The sequence below is a fragment of the Frankliniella occidentalis genome, unplaced genomic scaffold, assembly GCF_000697945.3.
Source record: "Frankliniella occidentalis isolate FOCC.00 unplaced genomic scaffold, Focc_3.1 Scaffold3, whole genome shotgun sequence".
Taxonomy (NCBI): Eukaryota; Metazoa; Arthropoda; class Insecta; order Thysanoptera; family Thripidae; genus Frankliniella; species Frankliniella occidentalis.
In genome coordinates, this window is record NW_026267133.1 from 2,538,342 (window position 1) to 2,538,713 (window position 372).

The following is a 372-nucleotide window of genomic DNA, read 5'->3' on the forward strand; positions in this document are numbered from 1 at the left end:
GGGCCGCTCCGGGCGACTGCATGGTGGGGGTGCGCTGTGTGTGTGTGTGTGTGTGTGTGTGTGTGTGTGTTTGTAGATTTTTTCCAACATTCCTAAGTGATGATAAGCCGCGCTGTATTCATCATCCCTCTCACGGCACTCCTAGAATGAGGCGACGAAAAGTGTAGTATCACGTGCTGGTGCTCATGTCCGCCGCCTCCTACGCACGAGCGACGCGCGATCGTGGCTCTACTCCGTTGTGCGAGCCATTGTCATTCATCCGACTGCGACATCAGACGGGATAAGAAGAAGAATATAAGAAAAACACCAAAAACCGCTCGGCTTCCACTCGGTGACATTGTGCCCCGTTACGTAAAGGTGCGGCCGGCTGTC